The sequence below is a fragment of the Arachis ipaensis genome, chromosome B06 (assembly GCF_000816755.2).
Source record: "Arachis ipaensis cultivar K30076 chromosome B06, Araip1.1, whole genome shotgun sequence".
Taxonomy (NCBI): Eukaryota; Viridiplantae; Streptophyta; class Magnoliopsida; order Fabales; family Fabaceae; genus Arachis; species Arachis ipaensis.
In genome coordinates this window covers 22,465,882-22,483,155 of record NC_029790.2, presented here as the reverse complement: position 1 = coordinate 22,483,155, position 17,274 = coordinate 22,465,882, and positions in this window count along the sequence as shown.

Below are 17,274 nucleotides of genomic sequence, written 5' to 3'. Positions count from 1 at the left end.
CTATTCTCACTTCTTTTTTTTTTCTTTTTACCACATGATGTTTTTAATTAAGTTTAGTGTTTTATGCCAAGAAAATTAATGGAGAGAGAGCACATGAATTACTACGATTCATATTCCCATGGATGGAGAAACTATTTAGATTTTGGTTGGGAGAATCAAGATCAAGGAATGGGGTTTAAATCACCTTACATGGGATACTTTCTACCACCACAAAATGATTCACATTTCCATGAATGGAGAAGTTATCCAAATTGTGGGTGGGAAATTCAAGAACAAGAAAACTTTAGTGTCCCACATCCCATTTAACAAGAACCATCATCTCTTGATCGTGTTGGTGCGCAACAGTAGAACTCGCACAATTGAACCAGCAAGTGCACCGAGTCGTCCAAGTAATACCTCAGGTGAGTGAGGGTCGATCCCACGAAAATTGTCAGATTGAGCAAGAAATAGCTATCTTGCTGGACTTAGTCAGGCAGATAGTGAAAGGTGATTGTTGTTGAAAACACATAAAACAATTAAATAGGAAAGGCAATAAAAGGTCGGTGTAAATTCAATATATGAAAATAGTTAAGGTCTTGGAGATGTTTATTTTTCCGGATTAATACTTCTTACTAACTATTTTAACAATGAATGATTCATTCCATGACAAACTGTAAATGATTAACCCTAATCCCTTAGTGATTAATCTCCTCTGATCCTACTAAAACGCCACAGACAAGGTTAGTTAATTCGAATCAGAGGGTGAAGTTCAGTATTCTAGTTTATACCACAAAGGCCCTAATCACCCCAGATTCCGACTGAACAGATGTTCCCATATCCCCAACAAGTTGTGGATTATCCGTCTAGGAGATGTGTTCTCAAGCTGTAGTTCAAGCAACCTTGGCCAGGTATCACAAGAACTCATGTAGAAAAAGGGGTCATATTCCCGTCCACCCAATTTCATTAGATTAAGAATGAGTCATGCCTTAGAATGGAATCAAGCATATATTAAAATAGAAAAGTAATAATATTAATCCATAAAAATAAACAGGGCTCCTAACCTTAACTAGGAGGTTTAGTTGCTCATGGATTCTTAAAAGTCTTCCGGGAAGATCCTCTTAAACCTCAGTGATCTCCTCCTTAAATATTAACCTAATAATAAATGCTAAACCTAAAAGATATTATTTTAAATTAAAAATTACAAAGATAAAATAAGATAAGCCTAAGAAGTGCTAAATCCACTTGGAGGCCCAATAGCATGTGAAACAGATAGCAAGTTAGTGTTCAATGCCGGGATTGGGCGTTGAACGCTCAGAGAGGAGTTGTGCTTCTGACTTCTTACCCCCTTGCTGGCGTTGAACGCCAGGTTGGGCGTTCAGCGCCCAAGGGGGATCTGACAGCTTTTTCTTTTCTTGCTCCAGACTGCTCCGAATTTCACCTAAAACCATAAAAATACAAGAAAACTCAAAGTAGCATCCAAAGATGAATTTTGCACTAAAAATAATAAAACTTAATAAAATTTAACTAAAAACAATATAAAAACAACTATAAAAAGAGTATAAGATGCTCACGCATCACAACACCAAACATAAATTGTTGCTTGTCCTCAAGCAACTAAAAACAATATAGGACCAAGGAAGAGAAAAAATATAAGATTAGAGTTGTTAATGAAGCTCAGATCTAATTACTTGAATGGGGCTATTAATACTCTATTTCTGAATAGTTTTAGCATCTCACTTTTCTTTGAAACTCAGAAATATTGGAATCCTTTAGAATTAGAATCCGGATAGTATTATTGATTCTCTTCTTTAGGTTCTTGTTGATTCTTGAACACAGCTTTTATTTTCTTTTGGTGCTTTGCACCTTTGAGCCTAGCCGTGACTCTAAGTGTTTTGTTTTCAACCTTAACTTGATACATAAACACCACAAGCACTTAACTGGGAGAACCCTTTGGATTCGACTTTTGCTTTACTTTTATTCCCAGACAGTGGTCGTCAGAGCCTTAATCATACTCTTTAATAGCATTGGGTCACGACTTTAAGTGTTCAGTCTCAAGGGTTACTTGACACTTTTATACCACAAGCATCTAGTTAGGGAAAACCACTCTTTTGAGCTTTTAGATCAATTTTGACCCTTCTAACCATTGATGCTCAAAGTTTTGGACCTTTTTCTTTTGATTTTTCTTTTTATTTTCTTTTTGCTGTTTCTTTTGCTTCAATAATCAATCTTTTTATTATTTTAGAGACTCAATAATACTTTTCTAAATTCCTGTTTCTCAAGAACCAATATACTCAACTCCAATATCAACTATGCATAGTTAATTCATACATTCAAAAAACAGAGTTAAGGCCACCACATCAAAGTAAATAGAATAACTCATAATATAACTCAAGATCTTATGCACTTTACTTCTTCTTTTTCAATAGATTTTTCTTTTTGAACTTGATGCGGAATACATAAGACATCTTTAAATAAAATAAAAAAAAAGAACCTACTACTAGAAAACAAAGAAATCCTAAGAGTGATCATGCAACTAGAATAGAAAATAGATAACAAAATAAAATACAAGAAAAACAGAGATAAAATAAATACAGAGAGAATGAAACTAGACCACCTCAGTAATGGTGGCCACTGCTCCCTCCGGAGAATCCTCTGGAGCATTTAAACTCTTCAATGTAATGCCCCTGCTTCCTCTGCTCCTCTATCATTCTCCTTTGATCTTCCATCATCTGATGGAGGATAGTAGACTGGTCCTGATGCTCCAGTCTTAGCTGATCAACTGATGATGTTAGCTCCCCTAAAGATGTAGTCAACTGATCCCAATAGTCACGGGGAGGAAAGTACATCCCTTGAGACATCTCCGGAATATCCTGCGGAGGTGGTGAAACTGGATCTTGCTGCGGTCCTTGTGTGGGCTCCATAGCGTGCTCCATACCCTTCCTTATGACGAGTCTCTCCTTGTCGATCAGGGTATCTCCCTCTATATGAGCTCCAGCTGCTGCACATAAGCGGTGAATGAGATGAGGGAATTTCAGCCTTGCTTGAGTGGACGGCTTGTCAGCTACTCTGTAAATCTCTTAAGGGATCACCTCATGTACCTCCACCTCACTGCCGAGCATAATGCAATGGATCATCACTGCTCTCTGGAGTGTAACCTCAGAGTGGTTACTCGTAGGGATGATAGAACATTAGATAAACTCCAACCATCCTCTAGCCACTGGCTTAAGGTCAAGCCTACCCAGTTGGTACGACTTACCTTAAAGTGTCCCTCCTCCACTGAGCTCCAGGCACGCAGATTTCAGAAAGAACTTGGTCCAGCCTTTGGTCAGTGTTGACCCTTCGAGTGTACGATTGAGGGTCATTTCGTGGCTCTGGCACCTGTAATGCCACCTTCACACTCTCAGGGCTAAAATCTATGATGTTCCCTCTGACCATGGTGCACCAATTTTTTGGCTTCGGGTTCACGCTTGTATCATGCTTCTTTGTGTTGGCATAGAATTTCTGCACCAACAACATTCCAACTTCGGTCACGAGGTTGGCCAGAATTTTCCAATCCTGTCTTAGAACTTGGTATATGATCTCCGAGTACTCATCGACCTTCAGTTTGAAGGGGATCTCGAGAATTACCCTCTTCTTCCTCACCACGTCATAGAAGTGGTCTTGATGGATCTTGGTGAGGAATCTTGTGGTCTCCCATGGCTCGGAAGCAGAAGCCGGGGCTTTTCCTTTCCTTTTTCTTGAAGAATCTCTAGTTTTTGGTGCCATGGAAGTAAGATATAAGAAGCAAAAAGTGGAGCTTTCAACACCAAACTTAAAAATTTTGCTCATCCCCGAGGAAATAGAAATAAAAGAAAAAGAAAAGCAGAGAAGATAGAAGAAAAAGATAAGAGGGGATAGGGATAGAGGCTTTGGCCTTTGGGGGGGAAAGTAAAAAGGGAAGAAGGGAAATGTGTATGGAGAAGAGTGTGTAAGAGGGGAAAGTAGTGAATGGTGTGATGAGAGCGGATGAAGCGAGGGGTATTTATAGGAGTGGAGAGGGGGTTAGTTCGGTCATGGGGAGGGAAAATTGGTGGGAGGGGGGATTTGAATTTGAATGTGAATGGGATTGGTGGGAAGAGAAATTGATGGGATTAATGAGAGGTTATTAGGTAGAGTAAAAGGTGGGGTGAGGGAATCAAGGGAATTGATGGGTGATGGAATGGATAAATGTGGTTGAAAAAGTGGGTGTAAGAGGAGAGAGAAGGAGTAAGAGTGAGTTAATAATGGGGTGGTTGGTGGTTGGATTTTATTCATTGGCCAAAGACTTCAAATTTGAATGTGCTGCCTCCCCCTTGGGCATTCAGCGCCAGGCTGGGTGTTGAACACCAGAGTGGGATTCTTTTTTTTGGGGGAGGGGGGGGGAGGGGGGCGTTCAATGCTAAGGATGGGCGTTAAACGCCCTAGGGGGACCAAAAATTGGTCCTGGACTGCTCTTGTATGGACGTTAAACGCCCAAGCTTCCATCCCTCTTCTGGTGCTAAATGCCAGTTCTGGCGTTCAACGCCAGCAAGGGGCATCCTCCAAGGTGTTCTGTTTTCCTGCTACGCATTCCTGGTTCTGTTCTAAGTGCTACACATGATCACAAACGTTAGAAAAAAGTGGACAACTGTGAAAATTAATAGAAAATAAAATAACATGAAATAAATTTCAAATGAACTAAAATAACATAAAAGAAAATAAAAGTAAACTATAGGATACATATGGTTGGGTTGCCTCCCAACAAGCGCTTCTTTACCATCATTAGCTTGATAGACAACTCCTTTTATGAAGGTTCATAGGGGCTCAGATCTTCACCCCTCATGGTGAACTTCCTTCTTGTGCTCTCATGAATCAGTTCAACATGCTCCAGAGACATGATCCGGTTCACAGTGTGTGGTATGACTGGACTTCTTGTGAAGACAACTCTTATACCAGGTGAGAAGTTCTTAGTTGGAATTTTCTTATTCCTCCAGCCCTTGGGTACTTTCTTCTTGGTACCTCCTTCCTCAATGGTTGGTGGTGAATACCCAACACCAAACTTAGGTTTAATGTCAAGGGGCTCTGTATGGCTTTGCACTGAGAGAGAAGGTTGAAACACTAAGTGTTGTATTGTAGTACATCCTTTATCTGAGAGAGAGTGAGGGTTGGGCATCTTAAACATTATATGGTCCTCCCATAACTTCAGAACCAACTCTCCTCTCTCAACATCTATTAAGGCCTTCCCAGTGGCTAGAAAGGACCTTCCTAGGATGATATAGTCGTTCTTGTCCTTTCCAGTGTCAAGTATCACGAAGTCTGCAGGGAGGTAAAGATTCTCAACCTTTACAAGGACGTTCTCCATCATTCCATATGCCCGCTTTAGGGACTTGTCTGCCATCTCTAGTGAGATCCTTGTGGGCTGCACCTCTTAGATCCCCAACTTCTTCATCACAGAGAGAGGCATAAGATTTATGCTTGATCCAAAGCCACATAGTGCCTTCTCAAATGTGATGGTCCCTATAGTGTAGGAAATCAGGAAGCTTCCGGGATCTGGCATTTTTGGAGGTAGCTTCTTTTGCACTAATGCACTGCACTCCTTGGTCAGCACAATAGTTCATCTCCCCTCAGGACCGTCTTCTCAGAAATTACACTTTTTAAACAGGCCATATAGGGGGGTTTCTTCTCCAACACCTCAGCAAAAGAAATATTGACTTGTAATTTCTTGAGGACTACCAAGAATTGAGCAATTTTCTCATCTTTAGTCTCCTTTTGCACGTTCAGGGGGTGTTGTGCTATAGGCTCCTTCATCTCCATAGGGGCGTGTACTAGTGCACTCCCTGTCTCATCTTGAGCCTTGTTCTCCTTCAAATCCTCAGCAGCATGCTCCTCCTTGGTTTCGGCCTCTTTGTCCATAGTGAGGACCTTGCACTCTTCCTTTGAATTTACCTCTGTGCTCTGCCATAAAGTGGTCTTGGAGAGGTTAGAAACTATTGTGGCTAGGTCAGAGAGGTTTTGTTGAGGAGTCTCCATCTGCTGCTGAGAGGTGAGAGGCTGTCTGTTGTTGAACCTATTTTGATTGGTTCCACCTTGATTGTTGAAGCCTTGCTGCCTCCCTTGCTGCTCTCTCCATCCAAAGTTAGGGTGATTCCTCCATCCCTGATTAAAATTATTTGCATAGGGATCACTGTTGGGATTTCTGGAGAAATTTTCCATGTAATTCACTTCCTCCATGGTGGTCTGAGCAATGTCACCAGCGTCTCCTTCATAGGCTGCATCTTGAGTATTAACCGTTGAAACCTACATCCCACTTAGGTGTTAGGGGATCATGCTAATCTGCTGGGACATAAGCTTGTTTTGAGCCAAAATGGCATCCAGTGTGTCCACTTTCATGACTCCTCTCTTCTGAGTAGTCCCAGTGTTTACAGGGTTCCTCTCAGAAGTGTACATGTACTGGTTGTTGGCAACCATCTCAATAAGCTCGTGTGCCTCCTCAGGTGTATTCTTCATGTGAAATGATCCATCTGCAGAGTGATCCAGTGACATCTTTGCCATTTCAGAGAGGCCATCATAAAATATCTCTAGCATGGTCCAGTCTGAGATCATGTCGAGAGGGCATCTCTTGATCAACTGCTTGTACCTCTCTCAGGCCTCATAGAGGGATTCTCCATCTTTCTTTCTGAAGGTCTGGACTTCCACTCTAAGCTTACTCAACTTCTGGGGGTGGAAAGTACTTGGTCAAAAATCCAGTAACCACCTTATTCCATGTGTCTAGGCTCTCCTTGGGTTGAGAATTCAGCCATAGCTTTGCTCGGTCCCTTATAGCAAAAGGAAAGAGTATGGGCTTGTAAATCTCAGGATTCACTCCATTCGTCTTCACAGTATCACAGATCTGCAGGAAATCAGATATGAACTTGTTGGGGTCCTCCTACGGGAGTCCATGAAACTGACTATTCTGTTACACCAGAGTGACCAGTTGAGGCTTGAGCTCGAAATTGTTGGCACCAATGGCAGGTACTGATATGCTGCGCCCATAGAAATCAACAGTGGGTGCAGTGTTTGAGCCAAGCACTTTCCTGGCGTGCTCCTCAGCGTTCGGATTTCCTCCAGCCATATTGGCCTCTTCAGCTTCCTTCTCAAAAGTTTCCGTGAGATTCTCTCCGGTTTTGCAAGATATAGCTTGTTGAAACCGCCGCCTTAAGGTCCTCTCAGGTTCAGGGTCAGGATCAAGAAGGAATTCTTTATTCCTGTTCCTGCTCATAAACTACAAGAAACAAAAAAATGGTGGGAGTCTCTATGTCAGAGTATAGAGGACTCCCTGTAAGGTATCCTAATAAAGAAATAAAGTAATATAAAGTAAACAATTTAACTAAGAAAGATTTGGAAATAGAGATGGAAGATTTAATTTAAAAAATTTTGAAAATTAGAAAGAAAAGGTCTTAAATTTTTTGAAATTCAAAAAAAAGAAAAAGAAAAAAAGAAAGACTAAAGAAACTCCAAACTTAAAATTTGAATTTAAATGAAAATTAAAACAACTAAAATAAAATTCAAAGTTCAAGAAAAATATAAAGAAGAAAAAGATTGAAAATCAAGAAAGATAAATAAGATAGGTTTCAAAAATTAAAAGGAAAATTAATTAAACCAAAAAGAAAATCACTAACGGGACACCAAACTTAAAAATTGAAATTAAATAAAAAGAAGATAACAAGAATTCGAAAATAAAAGGATAAGATAAACAAGATAGACACCAAAAATTCAAGAAAACAAACAAGATAAAAAGAAACACTAAACTTAAAATTTGAAATCAACTAAAATTAAGATAGCCAAAACAAAAGGAAGCAAAAAATTTGAATTTCAAGGGAAAGATAAATAGGGTAACAATCGAAAATTAAGCAAAATAAATAAGGAATATGTCGAAAATCAAAAGAAAGATAATTAAACAAGAACTAATAAAATTACCTAATCTAAGCAACAAGACAACCGGTAGTTGTCAATCATGAACAACCCCCGGCAACGGCGCCAAAAATTTGGTGCGCGAAATTAGAACTCGTACAACTAAACTAGCAAGTGCACCGGGTCGTCCAAGTAATTCCTCAGGTGAGTGAGGGTCGATCCCACGAGGATTGTCTGGACTTAGTCAGGCAGATAGTGAAAGGTGATTATCGTTGAAAACGCATAAAACAATTAAATAGGAAAGGCAATAAAAGGTTGTGTAAATTCAATATATGAAAATAGTTAAGGTATTGGAGATGTTTATTTTTTCGAATTAATATTCTTACTAACTATTTTAACAATGAATGATTCATTCCATGGCAAACTGTAAATGATTAACCCTAATCCCTTAGTGATTAATCTCCTTTGATCCTACTAAAACGCCAAAAACAAGGTTAGTTAATTCGAATCAGAGGGTGAAGTTTAGTATTCTAGTTTATACCACAAATGCCCTAATCACCCCAGATCACGCCTGAACAAATGTTTTCATGTCCCCAACGAGTTGTAGATTAGCCGTCTAGGAGGTGTGTTCTCAAGCTGTAGTTCAAACGACCTTGGCCAAGTATCACAAGAACTTATGTAGAAAAAAGGGTCATACTCCCGTTCCACTCAATTTTATTAGATTAAGAACGAGTCACACCTTAGAATGGAATCAAACATATATTAAAATAGAAAAGTAATAATATTAATCCATAGAAATAAACAGAGCTCCTAACCTTAACCAGGAGGTTTAGTTGCTCATGACTTACAGAGAAAACAGTGTTCTTAGAAGTCTTTCGGGAAGATCCTTTTAAACCTCAGTAATCTCCTCCTTAAATACTAACCTAATAATAAATACTAAACCTAAAAAATATTATTTTAAATTAAAAATTACAAAGATAAAATAAGATAAGCCTAAGAAGTGCTAAATCCACTTGGAGGCCCAATCCCGGCGTTAAATGCCCAGAGAGGAGTTGTGCTTCTGACTTCTTACCCCCTTGCTGGCGTTGAACGCCAGGTTGGGCGTTCAGCGCCCAAGGGGATCTGACAGCTTTTTCTTTTCTTTCTCTAGGCTTCTCCAGACTGCTCCGAATTTTACCTAAAACCATAAAAATACAAGAAAAACTCAAAGTAGCATCCAAAGATGAATTTTGAACTAAAACATAATAAAACTTAATAAAATCTAACTAAAAACAATACAAAAACAACTAGAAAAAGGGTATAAGATGCTCACGCATCACGTGCCTTGGGTTTACCTCTGTGTTACTAGGGAGAGTGTTGGGAGGTCTCTCAGGTATCCTACTGCTCAATTGACTCACTTGTATCTCCAAGTTCCGAATTGAAGCCCGAGTCTCTGCCATAAAGCTATGAGTGGTCTTGGAGAGGTTAGAAACTATTGTGGCTAGGTCAGAGAGGTTTTGTTGAGGAGTCTCCATCTGCTGCTGAGAGGGTTGGAACTGTCTGTTGTTGAACCTATTTTGATTGGTTCCACCTTGATTGTTGAAGCCTTGCTGCCTCCCTTGCTGCTCTCTCCATCCAAAGTTAGGGTGATTCCTCCATCCCTGATTAAAATTATTTGCATAGGGATCACTGTTGGGATTTCTGGAGAAATTTTCCATGTAATTCACTTCCTCCATGGTGGTCTGAGCAATGTCACCAGCGTCTCCTTCATAGGCTGCATCTTGAGTATTAACCGTTGAAACCTACATCCCACTTAGGTGTTAGGGGATCATGCTAATCTGCTGGGACATAAGCTTGTTTTGAGCCAAAATGGCATCCAGTGTGTCCACTTTCATGACTCCTCTCTTCTGAGTAGTCCCAGTGTTTACAGGGTTCCTCTCAGAAGTGTACATGTACTGGTTGTTGGCAACCATCTCAATAAGCTCGTGTGCCTCCTCAGGTGTATTCTTCATGTGAAATGATCCATCTGCAGAGTGATCCAGTGACATCTTTGCCATTTCAGAGAGGCCATCATAAAATATCTCTAGCATGGTCCAGTCTGAGATCATGTCGAGAGGGCATCTCTTGATCAACTGCTTGTACCTCTCTCAGGCCTCATAGAGGGATTCTCCATCTTTCTTTCTGAAGGTCTGGACTTCCACTCTAAGCTTACTCAACTTCTGGGGGTGGAAAGTACTTGGTCAAAAATCCAGTAACCACCTTATTCCATGTGTCTAGGCTCTCCTTGGGTTGAGAATTCAGCCATAGCTTTGCTCGGTCCCTTATAGCAAAAGGAAAGAGTATGGGCTTGTAAATCTCAGGATTCACTCCATTCGTCTTCACAGTATCACAGATCTGCAGGAAATCAGATATGAACTTGTTGGGGTCCTCCTACGGGAGTCCATGAAACTGACTATTCTGTTACACCAGAGTGACCAGTTGAGGCTTGAGCTCGAAATTGTTGGCACCAATGGCAGGTACTGATATGCTGCGCCCATAGAAATCAACAGTGGGTGCAGTGTTTGAGCCAAGCACTTTCCTGGCGTGCTCCTCAGCGTTCGGATTTCCTCCAGCCATATTGGCCTCTTCAGCTTCCTTCTCAAAAGTTTCCGTGAGATTCTCTCCGGTTTTGCAAGATATAGCTTGTTGAAACCGCCGCCTTAAGGTCCTCTCAGGTTCAGGGTCAGGATCAAGAAGGAATTCTTTATTCCTGTTCCTGCTCATAAACTACAAGAAACAAAAAAATGGTGGGAGTCTCTATGTCAGAGTATAGAGGACTCCCTGTAAGGTATCCTAATAAAGAAATAAAGTAATATAAAGTAAACAATTTAACTAAGAAAGATTTGGAAATAGAGATGGAAGATTTAATTTAAAAAATTTTGAAAATTAGAAAGAAAAGGTCTTAAATTTTTTGAAATTCAAAAAAAAGAAAAAGAAAAAAAGAAAGACTAAAGAAACTCCAAACTTAAAATTTGAATTTAAATGAAAATTAAAACAACTAAAATAAAATTCAAAGTTCAAGAAAAATATAAAGAAGAAAAAGATTGAAAATCAAGAAAGATAAATAAGATAGGTTTCAAAAATTAAAAGGAAAATTAATTAAACCAAAAAGAAAATCACTAACGGGACACCAAACTTAAAAATTGAAATTAAATAAAAAGAAGATAACAAGAATTCGAAAATAAAAGGATAAGATAAACAAGATAGACACCAAAAATTCAAGAAAACAAACAAGATAAAAAGAAACACTAAACTTAAAATTTGAAATCAACTAAAATTAAGATAGCCAAAACAAAAGGAAGCAAAAAATTTGAATTTCAAGGGAAAGATAAATAGGGTAACAATCGAAAATTAAGCAAAATAAATAAGGAATATGTCGAAAATCAAAAGAAAGATAATTAAACAAGAACTAATAAAATTACCTAATCTAAGCAACAAGACAACCGGTAGTTGTCAATCATGAACAACCCCCGGCAACGGCGCCAAAAATTTGGTGCGCGAAATTAGAACTCGTACAACTAAACTAGCAAGTGCACCGGGTCGTCCAAGTAATTCCTCAGGTGAGTGAGGGTCGATCCCACGAGGATTGTCTGGACTTAGTCAGGCAGATAGTGAAAGGTGATTATCGTTGAAAACGCATAAAACAATTAAATAGGAAAGGCAATAAAAGGTTGTGTAAATTCAATATATGAAAATAGTTAAGGTATTGGAGATGTTTATTTTTTCGAATTAATATTCTTACTAACTATTTTAACAATGAATGATTCATTCCATGGCAAACTGTAAATGATTAACCCTAATCCCTTAGTGATTAATCTCCTTTGATCCTACTAAAACGCCAAAAACAAGGTTAGTTAATTCGAATCAGAGGGTGAAGTTTAGTATTCTAGTTTATACCACAAATGCCCTAATCACCCCAGATCACGCCTGAACAAATGTTTTCATGTCCCCAACGAGTTGTAGATTAGCCGTCTAGGAGGTGTGTTCTCAAGCTGTAGTTCAAACGACCTTGGCCAAGTATCACAAGAACTTATGTAGAAAAAAGGGTCATACTCCCGTTCCACTCAATTTTATTAGATTAAGAACGAGTCACACCTTAGAATGGAATCAAACATATATTAAAATAGAAAAGTAATAATATTAATCCATAGAAATAAACAGAGCTCCTAACCTTAACCAGGAGGTTTAGTTGCTCATGACTTACAGAGAAAACAGTGTTCTTAGAAGTCTTTCGGGAAGATCCTTTTAAACCTCAGTAATCTCCTCCTTAAATACTAACCTAATAATAAATACTAAACCTAAAAAATATTATTTTAAATTAAAAATTACAAAGATAAAATAAGATAAGCCTAAGAAGTGCTAAATCCACTTGGAGGCCCAATCCCGGCGTTAAATGCCCAGAGAGGAGTTGTGCTTCTGACTTCTTACCCCCTTGCTGGCGTTGAACGCCAGGTTGGGCGTTCAGCGCCCAAGGGGATCTGACAGCTTTTTCTTTTCTTTCTCTAGGCTTCTCCAGACTGCTCCGAATTTTACCTAAAACCATAAAAATACAAGAAAAACTCAAAGTAGCATCCAAAGATGAATTTTGAACTAAAACATAATAAAACTTAATAAAATCTAACTAAAAACAATACAAAAACAACTAGAAAAAGGGTATAAGATGCTCACGCATCACGTGCCATGAATGAACTAGAGCAATCTTTTGCTGCATTTATGCAAGATTGTTCAACCTCACCTCCTGATTATTCATATCAAATTCCTTCATCACTTGAGTATGCTTCAGCACAAAATTCCTTTCAAAACCTACAAAATTCATTTCACCATCCACAAAATTTATCCTACTATACACAAACCTCCTTTCAAAATATACAAAATTCATTTTACTACCCACAAACTCATTCCATACCCCTCAAAACAACTTCACCACAGCACCTTCATATTCACAAAACCATTCTCAACCTTCATCTCTTGAGCTAGCATTAGAACAATTTTCTCAAGAAGTCAATAGTTTCATTCAAGAGTTCAGAGCATATAGAGAAGAATAGGAAGCCTAAAGAAAAGACTAGAGGTGCAAATGAGACAAATTGCAAAGCAACTTGTTGAGGAACCCACTAATAAATTTTCTAGTAGTACAAATCCCAACCCCAAAGAGAAATACAAAGCTATTACCCTAAGAAGTGGTAAGATGGTGGAGAATGAGGATACAAGCATTGAAGAACAAGTTGAGGTTATTGAGAGAGCCAACAACCAAAAGGGAGAAGGAGCATCTACATCCACTCCACCAAAGAAGGAGACCATGCACACTCAATGCATGCACATTCCAACAATTAAGAAGGATGCCATACAAATCTCTTCAATTCTACGCATGCAAGCTCCTAGGAAGGAAAATTTGAACGCACCACCCACATTTGAATTAAAGTCTCTCCCCCCAACAATTGAATATATTTTTCTTGGTCCTAATGAATCAAAGAGTTGTACGGGGTTGATTTTAGATGGGTATCATTTTTCTCCTCATATCCATTGAAGTCATTTTTCTTAACCAATTGGAAGAAGAGAAAGAAAATTCAAGAACCATACGTCAAGCTAATGACATTAAAAGAGCACTTGTTGGGAGACAACCCAACGTTTGGTAACAAATTTCTTGCTTTACTTGTTTTAACTTTCTAATAATTGGTATTTAATTACATAAAACAAGTTTGGTATTGTCATGCAACAATGTGAGTTTTAATCTTCACTAAAGTACTTGCACAATTTTAAGATGAAAGTGTCAAACTAAGTTTGGTGTTGGCACACACTTCCCATGCAATGTACCATGCATGACCACTTATTCATGCAATCACATTCTCTATTTCTTTTTAGTTATTTTATTTTGTCTTTAATTTTGCTTGCTTTAGTTGAATAAAAATAGGCATCATTCACATTACTTTTTGAAGACATTTATAATTAATCATAAATTCCATCACCACTACTTTAATTGTTGTTTGAGGAAAAGTAATCATTCCAAGTTTGGTATTGGAGAGGAGGATGATGAAGAAATTGGTAACAACAATGATGATGGAGTGATCCTCAAGGTGGTTAAGTTTCTTTTCCTCTAGTTTGCTTCATATACTTTCAATTTCATGCATGATTGTCTTCCATTCCTATAGAATGCATGTATGATCTTCTTGCTTAGATAAGCATATTAGGAGTCTAATTTTAAATTGTAACATGTTGTTTTTACATCATAATTACCATCTTGAAATTTGTTACTCAAAGCAATTAAGCATCATGATCATATATAAATAAACAAGGTACTAAAGAAGAAGCTAGCATGAACATATGAGTATTGGAAGGCTAATATAACTATTTTAGCTCAACACATTTGAATCTATTTGATTGAAGTTTTCATCTAGAACACTTTATAAAATCTTTGAAATTTTGAGAACCTTGAAGAAGCAAATATCACTAATTAATGATCATGTAAGAAAAGGGAAAAGAAGAAAAAAGCTGAAGACTCTGAGTACCAATAACAATTCATTAGTCAAGTACTTGTAGTGTTTATGTATCAAGTAAAAAGTTTGAAAACAAAACACTTAGAGTCAATGTTAGGCTCAAGTGTAAAGCACTCCCTCAAAGCTCAAAGCATCAATGATTAGGGAAAAAGAAAAGAACTAATAGCAAAGTTCAAAGAATCCTCTAGTCATATGCTTGTGGTGTTTATGTATCAAGTGATAATACTTGAAAATAAACTCTTAGAGTCAAAGCGAAATTCATGGTGCAAAGCACCTAATAAGAGAAACTAAGAAAGGAAAAGATAATAAGCTTGCTTTAAGGAAGGAATACTAGAAAAGATTTCATAAAGTGATCAAGATAGAAACATCAATTATTTAGAATTCTTGTGTGATTGTTATATCCATAGCAAACTAGTCAACCAAGAACATTAAGAATTGCTATTCTTCTCACCTTAGATTGTCAAATTGTATTGCATGATTCTTTATTTGCTTGAGAACAAGCAAAGTTCAAATGGTGTTGTGATGCATATTGCATCATGAGTTGTTTTGGTTGTTTATTTCATATAAAAAGTCACTAAACATTGCTTAATTATGAAGTGTTTTGTGCTTTATTTGAAGATTACTTTGATTGCCTTGAATTTATGAATTCTTGTAGAAATGGATGAAAAAAGAAACAACAAATGCATCAATAGAGAATCAATTAGGCAACACTTCTAGAGCAATAATTTAGAGGATCAAGAAGGATTGTTAAGCATTGGTTTAAAGACAAACAAGTAAGATGGTGCAAACTTTGAAGGCTTTGTTTCAAGCATTATGAGTGAAGCCTCCAACCCTAACCAATTGGAATATCAAACATCACCAAATGGACCTTATTTTGATGCATGACAAGGAGCCTCCAATGCCATTGTTGCTCAAGGGTGCAACCAAAAAACGCCACAAGCCAAAGAGAAGTTCAAGATGAAATTGCAACATGACCTCTTCATACTCCAATAACGATAACTTAAACTACAAAATTCCAAATGAAGTAATTTTAGTGTCATTAGAAATTAGATATCCAGATCTTTCCAACCATATATAATACTCTATAGTGGACACTAAATATGAGGTTCACCATTCATTACGATGGGAAGAAAGCTGGGCATAGTACCAACCATCACCCTGACCTCTTCACGTTCAAAGGATCATAACTTGAGTTATAGAGGTTCAAATGATGTGCTCTTAGAGGCGTTAGAAAGATAAAATCTAGAGTTTTTCAAAGATATATAATAGTCTATGGTGGAGATTCATTTGGGCAATGAAAAAAGAGCATCTTTTAGCTCATAAAACTCACCGTAAAACACGCCCAAACCTTCATCCAAGCCACAATTCTCAATCAATCAAAGCCACAAAGGACCCATTAACAAGTAAGAATCTTATAGAAATAGTTAAAAGTTTTGAATTTGATGTAATTTGAATTTAGTTTGCATTTGAATTTGAGTTCTAGAGTAGTATAAAAACCCATAGATGATACATTGTAAGGGGCACCTCTTTACCCATGTTCTTTCGGCACATTCTTCATCTTCTTCTTCTTCACCATTCTTCCTTTGTATATACTTCATACCCATTTTTCTTTTCTTCCATTATGAGTAGTTAACTCCTCCATTAAGGAGAGGAGCTCTATTGAATAATAATAAATTGATGTTATCTTTCTATTCTTATTGATTCAAGCTTTGTTGTTCTAAGAGAGAGTTTATTTTTCATTACAAGGATTCAAATCTATTGAAAAATAATTTGAATCTTACTTGAATCCTATGAAAATTTAGAAAATGGATCATAGGATTGAGCTTGAAACTCTTCTCTCATCATTCTTTTGATTTTGGATTTAGAATTTGATAAGTGGCATTGAATCAATTTAGATCTAAATCTCAAGAATGATGTGGTTTTGAATCAGAAATCAAACTTCACCACTTCTCATGAGCAATCGAAAATATTTGGTAACCAAAGAAAATCAGCTAAAAACAACCATAATTTGCCTTATTTAGCATTCATTTATTGTTACGACAATTAATGAATGTTAAATACGGCAAGTTCTAGCTGTTTTTTTTGTCTCCCTAGCATTAGCGATGAGCAATTGATTAAGAAATTGGCAATTAATTAAGTCAAGAGAAATTAAATCACAAAGAAATTGGGGTTCAATTACTTATGATTTATCATATATCTAACTTTGTATAATTGAGAAGGGAGTGGGTCTCATTGATTCATGAAGATTCAATATCTCCGATCCTTAATATTTTAATTCATATTACTCTTCTAATTCATTTATTGCTTTCTTAAGATTCATGTCATATACTAGCTTTCATTTAATTCTTGTCCTTTAATTTTTGTCATTTACTTCTTGTCTTTAATTCTTGTCATTTAATTGTTCTCTTTAAATTCTTGTTATTTATTTATGCACATTTATTGCTTTATTTACTTATGCATATTTATGTCTTTCAAGTGTTTGTAAAAATTCTTCTCTTAGTTTTACTTTAAGTAATTTAAAATCCAGTCATTTATTTCTAGTTATTTACTTTAATGCCAAGTTATTTAGTTTTATGCTTATGTTCTTTGATTAATTCTCACTTGAATATGAATCATCTAACTAAAATAATCAATTAATCATGGTTGCTTAATCCGTTAATCCTTGTGAGAACGATAACCCACTCACCGTGGTATTACTTGATGCAATCTGGTGTACTTGTCAGTGGTTTAACGAAATTTTCATATCAACAACTCAATTTCAAGTGGTTGGACATCACTAGCTGCTTCAGCAATAGATGTTGCATCAGTAGGTGGCACATTTCCTCCTTCAACATCTTGGTTGGTTCCATCAGAGGTAACAGCACATGTTTGATCGGCTGGTGGATCACTTTCCCCTTCG